The sequence below is a fragment of the Salmo trutta genome, chromosome 16, assembly GCF_901001165.1.
Source record: "Salmo trutta chromosome 16, fSalTru1.1, whole genome shotgun sequence".
Classification (NCBI taxonomy): domain Eukaryota; kingdom Metazoa; phylum Chordata; class Actinopteri; order Salmoniformes; family Salmonidae; genus Salmo; species Salmo trutta.
The window spans coordinates 5,284,123-5,290,122 of record NC_042972.1 but is presented as its reverse complement, the minus strand read 5'-3'; the positions used below and the strand labels follow the sequence as shown (position 1 = coordinate 5,290,122).

Genomic DNA, 6,000 nt, shown 5'->3' with positions numbered 1-6,000 from the left:
TCAGGTTCCTTGGGGTAAACTTTGACACTAGACTGACCTGGGCAGAACACAGAGTGGTGGGAAAGAGTAAGAAGGTACTAAATGTGATGCGCTGTCTGACGGGGAAGGAGTGGGGGGGGGGGGGAGTTCCTCATTGAGGACCATGTATGTTGCATTGATCCAATCTGAAATAGACTATGGCAGTATAGCATATGGTTCGGCAGCCCGGACATCATTGGGAAGGCTAGATGTCATGCAGGGGCAAGGACTCAGAATATGTAGTGGGGCGTTTCGGACCTCCCCAGTGGCTGCACTACAGCTGGAGATGGGGGATATGCCATTGCAGATTAGGAGACAGCAGCTGGCAATGAATTATTTGGTCAACCTACAAGGTGCCACTTCCTGCGAAAGGGATTTTACAGGCATGCTGGGAACATGAGCGAAGACAGAACATGACACTGTATGGAAGGGAGTTTAGTCCAATGGTAGCTATTCCTGTCAATCCAGCATGGCTACTCCTGCCTCCAGTAGTTGATCTAGAAGTGTTGGAGAGACTACAGAAAGATAGGCAGGGTGTTGATCCATCTGATTTGTTTAAGAGACGTCTGGATACTGTGTATCAGGATTTTGTGGCCATTAACACAGATGGTTCGTAAGATCAAAGGACAGGACATACCGGGTCAGCATTTGTAGTGCAGGAATATCGGGTGGAAGTCTGGAAACGTATTACAGATCATCTGGCTGTATATACAGCAGAGCTGATGGCCATACTGTTAGCCTTGCAGTGGGGGGAGGAAGTCAAGCCAGACAGAGTAGTAATTTGCTCTGATTCATGTGCAGTGTTGATGAGTCTCCAGTCCTTTAGGTCATGTAGCGGATGAGACCTGCTTTATGAGTTGCTACAAACCCATGGCAGGGTTAAACAGATACGATAGACTTGGGCCCATGTGGGGGTGGAGGGGAAAGAGGCAGTTGATGTACTGGCTAAACAAGCACTTCGAAGTGGGGATGTTGATGTACAGTGATGGTGTAGAGATGGCAGGAGCAGGTTAAAAGCCTGATATGGACAGTGATGGTGCAGAGATGGTAGGAGCAGGTTAAAAGCCTGATATGGACAGTGATGGTGTAGAGATGGCAGGAGCAGGTTAAAAGCCTGATATGTACAGTGATGGTGTAGAGATGGCAGGAGCAGGTTAAAAGCCTGATATGTACAGTGATGGTGTAGAGATGGCAGGAGCAGGTTAAAAGCCTGATATGGACAGTGATGGTGCAGAGATGGCAGTAGCAGGCTAAAAGCCTGATATGGACAGTGATGGTGCAGAGATGGTAGGAGCAGGTTAAAAGCCTGATATGGACAGTGATGGTGTAGAGATGGCAGGAGCAGGTTAAAAGCCTGATATGTACAGTGATGGTGTAGAGATGGCAGGAGCAGGTTAAAAGCCTGATATGTACAGTGATGGTGTAGAGATGGCAGGAGCAGGTTAAAAGCCTGATATGGACAGTGATGGTGCAGAGATGGCAGTAGCAGGCTAAAAGCCTGATATGGACAGTGATGGTGCAGAGATGGTAGGAGCAGGTTAAAAGCCTGATATGGACAGTGATGGTGTAGAGATGGCAGGTTAAAAGCCTGATATGGACAGTGATGGTGTAGAGATGGCAGGTTAAAAGCCTGATATGGACAGTGATGGTGTAGAGATGGCAGGAGCAGGCTAAAAGCCTGATATGGACAGTGATGGTGCAGAGATGACAGGCTAAAAGCCTGATATGGACAGTGATGGTGCAGAGATGGCAGGAGCAGGCTAAAAGCCTGATATGGACAGTGATGGTGCAGAGATGACAGGCTAAAAGCCTGATATGGACAGTGATGGTGCAGAGATGACAGGCTAAAAGCCTGATATGGACAGTGATGGTGCAGAGATGGCAGGAGCAGGTTAAAAGCCTGATATGGACAGTGATGGTGCAGAGATGGCAGGCTAAAAGCCTGATATGGACAGTGATGGTGCAGAGATGGCAGGAGCAGGCTAAAAGCCTGATATGGACAGTGATGGTGCAGAGATGGCAGGAGCAGGTTAAAAGCCTGATATGGACAGTGATGGTGCAGAGATGGCAGTAGCAGGCTAAAAGCCTGATATGGACAGTGATGGTGCAGAGATGGCAGGAGCAGGTTAAAAGCCTGATATGGACAGTGATGGTGTAGAGGTGGCAGGGGCAGGTTAAAAGCCTGATATGGACAGTGATGGTGTAGAGATGACAGGAGCAGGTTAAAAGCCTGATATGGACAGTGATGGTGCAGAGATGGCAGGTTAAAAGCCTGATATGGACAGTGATGGTGTAGAGATGGCAGGAGCAGGCTAAAAGCCTGATATGGACAGTGATGGTGTAGAGATGTCAGGTTAAAAGCTTGATATGGACAGTGATGGTATAGAGATGGCAGGAGCAGGCTAAAAGCCTGATATGGACAGTGATGGCATAGAGATGGCAGGAGCAGGCTAAAAGCCTGATATGGACAGTGATGGTGCAGAGATGGCAGGAGCAGTGGAATAGAGATAGTAAGGGCAGGCATTTATTTCAAGTACAGAGGAAAGTCAGGGAGGGGAGGACAGCAAGATGGGATAGGAGAGATGAGGCTATTTTTACAAGATTAAGGGTGGGACACAGCCAGTTGAATAAGACCTTAAATGTGATGGGAAAGCATCCAACGGGAAAGTGTGATTATTACCAGGAAACAGGGACCGTGGAACATGTATTGCTACAGTTTGGGCAGTATCAGAGGGAAAGAGAGAGGTTGAGATCTAGTATGAGGGAGAAGGGGATACAGGAAATTAGTTTAAAGAGTATATTGACTAGAACGTCATTAGATATAGTCTCAAATATTTGATCTTTTTTGAGCGCAACGGGGCTGGTAGGTATGATTTAGTTTGTCCTGATCTCTGGCCCACACTCCAGTACAGTAGGTGGCTGTAATGCACCATAACGTTGGATGCCAACCACCGATAAACCCCTCCGCAGAAGAAGAATCCGTGACCCGGAAGTACTTAGTATTTCCGGCTTGCTTCACAGCGGTCTGCTGTTAGGTGGTCTTATGATCGGGGTTTTAAAGCTTATAAAATAAGTATTTTTTTATTTACAGAAATACGTTTTATTATGTAACTACATTTTATTTAATTTTTATTACAACCGAGTCGACTGTTTCCGACCGAAACCCCTCGCGTGTTGTGTGTGTCAGCTTATCTACTTCTCTGTCGTTGGAAAACAATGAAATGAAGGCCTAGCGTTACGAGTTAATCGGCAAAATAGCGAACGTCAGCTAGCTAAATCAGATCATTCTGCTAGCCTGTGTGGGATTTCAATTGATGACTGTATTTATCATCGACATTACACTGTGAAATCAAATCAGGTATGTAGATGGTTTTATGTCTCAAACACGATGTTTTCGGTTGGGTTACATCCGAGTGGTATATTGACGTTTCTAACTACGTTAGCTAGCTAGCTAGGCTTGCAATGGGATAAGTAGCTCAAGTTAGCCAGCTAGCTACTGTAGTTGTCTATGTCTTCAGTAATGACAATCTCGGCTAGCTCTGTTTTTTACTTTTCTGCATTTGATCGATTGTATTGTTTGAGAAATGGGTAACAAATACAATACAACTTGATCATATTGAATAGATCAGTGGTTCCCAAACTATATATATATATATATATATATATATATATATATATATATATATATATATTTTATTATTTTGTCAATGTCATCCCGCGACCCACCGTTTGGGAACCGCTGCAATAGATTACGCCTGGAGGAGGTGAAATGTGGATGTTAACTATCAAAATGTTGTGACACTCTTTGGTTATCTAGCTAGGCCTTTGTCTCAGGAGAGTCCACTGTCTTGGCCTAAACATTGCAATGGTCAACCTAGATGAAAAACAGTTTAGATGGAGAAGCTCCTTCTCTTTTTTTGTATCATAAATGGCTAGTATAACATGTGTAGCGTTGATAAGTGCAGTTGTCTTGAGCACACTAGCTAGATTGCTGTTTTTGAACAACGTTGTTGTCAACAACTTGACAGTCAGACACTAGATAAGGGCTGTGGTCTGTATTGTTATTTTGCAAGTCAGTTAAAAACTAATTCTTATTTACCATGACGGCCTACCAAAAGGCCTCCTGCGGGGACGGGGGCTTGGGATTAAATATTTTAAATAAATATAGGACAAAACACACATCACGACAAGAGAGACAACACAACACTACATAAAGAGAGACCTAAGACGACAACATAGCAAGGCAGCAACATATGACAACAACACGGTAGCAACACAACATGACAACAACACGGTAGCAACATAACATGACAACAACACGGTAGCATCATGACAACAACATGGTAGCAACATAACATGACAACAACACGGTAGCAACATGACAACAACATGGTAGCAACACAACATGACAACATGGTAGCAACACAACATGACAACAACACGGTAGCAACACAACATGACAACAACACGGTAGCAACATGACAACAACACGGTAGAAACACAACATGACAACAACATGGTAGCAACACAACATGACAACAACACGGTAGCAACATAACAACAACATGGTAGCAACACAACATGACAACAACACGGTAGCAACACAACATGGTAGAAACACATGACAACAACACGGTAGCAACATAACAACAACACGGTAGCAACACAACATGACAACAACATGGTAGCAACACATGACAACAACATGGTAGCAACACATGACAACAACATGGTAGCAACATGACAACAACATGGTAGCAACATGACAACAACACGGTAGCAACACAACATGACAACAACACGGTAGAAACACAACATGACAACAACATGGTAGCAACACATGACAACAACATGGTAGCAACACAACATGACAACAACACGGTAGCAACACAACATGACAACAACACGGTAGCAACGCAACATGACAACAACACGGTAGCAACGCAACATGACAACAACACGGTAGCAACGCAACATGACAACAACACGGTAGCAACATGACAACAACATGGTAGCAACACAACATGACAACAACACGGTAGCAACATGACAACAACACGGTAGCAACAAAACATGACAACAACACGGTAGCAACAAAACATGACAACAACACGGTAGCAACATGACAACAACACGGTAGCAACATGACAACAACACGGTAGCAACACAACATGACAACACGGTAGCAACACAACATGACAACAACACGGTAGCAACACAACATGACAACAACACAACATGGTAGCAGCACAAAACATGGTACAAACATTATTGGGCACAGACAACAGCACAAAGGGCAAGAAGGTAGAGGCAACAATACATCACACAAAGCAGCCACAACTGTCAGTAAGACTGTCCATGATTTGGGTCTTTGAATGAAGAGATTGAGATAAAACTGTCCAGTTTTATACTCCAGGACAGCTAGCAAACTACCTTGCAGGGTTTTGTTACAGCCCATTTAGTGCACTACATTCGATCATTTGGGACGCAGGTTTCTCCTCGACACAGTTCAAATCTAATTGTATTTGTCACATGCGCCGAATACAACAGGTGTAGTAGACGTTACCGTGAAATGCTTACTTACAAGCCCTTAACCCACAATGCAGTTAGAATCATCACAACTAGCTTCAACCAACTCTCCAAAGACTTCTATAGTGCAGCCAGGCAATGGAAGAAGAGATGCATGTTAGCAGCCTAGGTGAGATGAGATGAGATGCAGCCTAGGTGAGAGGAGATGCAGCCTAGGTGAGAGGAGATGAGATGCAGCCTAGGTGAGAGGAGATGAGATGCAGCCTAGGTGAGAGGAGATGCAGCCTAGGTGAGAGGAGATGCAGCCTAGGTGAGAGGAGATGCAGCCTAGGTGAGAGGAGATGCAGCCTAGGTGAGATGAGATGCAGCCTAGGTGAGACGAGATGCAGCCTAGGTGAGAGGAGATGAGATTCAGCCTAGGTGAGAGGAGATGAGATGCAGCCTAGGTGAGAT

At 44.8% G+C, this 6,000-nt stretch overlaps 1 protein-coding gene across 2 annotated transcripts in view; it reads left to right on the top strand.

Annotated features, from left to right (window-relative positions):
- Positions 1 to 3,026: 3,026 nt before the first annotated feature.
- LOC115149991 (homeodomain-interacting protein kinase 1) overlaps positions 3,027 to 6,000 on the top strand; it is a 53,713-nt gene continuing 50,739 nt past the window's right edge. For both annotated transcript variants that reach the window (XM_029692849.1, XM_029692848.1), the window contains exon 1: positions 3,027 to 3,376. The gene's annotated coding sequence lies outside the window, so the exon portion shown is untranslated. The remainder of the gene's footprint in view (positions 3,377 to 6,000) is intronic.